Source organism: Bison bison, unplaced genomic scaffold (assembly GCF_000754665.1).
Source record: "Bison bison bison isolate TAMUID 2011002044 unplaced genomic scaffold, Bison_UMD1.0 scf7180017849760, whole genome shotgun sequence".
NCBI classification, from domain to species: domain Eukaryota; kingdom Metazoa; phylum Chordata; class Mammalia; order Artiodactyla; family Bovidae; genus Bison; species Bison bison.
The window spans coordinates 17,239-18,085 of NW_011480333.1; positions in this window are offsets into that span (position 1 = coordinate 17,239).

An 847-nucleotide genomic window follows, 5' to 3' on the forward strand; every position below is an offset into this window, starting at 1 on the left:
TTTTCACTCTCCACTTTCACTTTCATCAAGAGGCTTTTTTAGTTCCTCTTCACTTTCTGCCATAAGGGTGGTGTCATCTGCATATCTGAGGTTATTGATACTACTCCCAGCAATCTTGATTCCAGCTTGTGCTTCTTCCAGTTCAGCGTTTCTCATGATGTACTCTGCATATACGTTACATAAGCAGGGTGACAATATACAGCCTTGACATACTCCTTTTCCTATTGGGAAACAGTCTGTTGTTCCATGTCCAGTTCTAACTGTTGCTTCCTGACCTGATTACAGATTTCTCAAGAGGCAGGTCAGGTGGTCTGGTATTCCCATCTCTTTCAGAATTTTCCACAGTTTATTGTGATCCAAACAGTCAAAGGCTTTGGCATATCCACTAAAGCAGAAATGGAGGTTTTTCTGGAACTCTCTTGCTTTCTCCATGATCCAGGGGATGTTGGAAAATTGACCTTTAGTTCCTCTGTCTTTTCTAAAACCAGCTTGAACATCAGGAAGTTCATGGTTCACGTATTGCTGAAGCCTGGCTTGGAGAATTTTGAGCATTACTTCACTGGCATGTGAGATGAATGCAATTGTGCAATAGTTTGAGCATTCTTTAGCATTGCCTTTCTTTGGGATTGGAATGAATGCCCTTTTCCAGTCCTGTGGCCACTGCTGAGTTTTCCAAATTTGCTGGCATTTGAGTGAAGCACTTTCACAGCATCATCTATCAGGATTTGAAATAGCTCAACTGGAATTCCATCACCTCCACTAGCTTTGTTCATAGTGATGCTTTCTAAGACCCATTTGACTTCACATTCCAGTATGTCTGGCTCTAGGTCAGTCATCACACCATCAT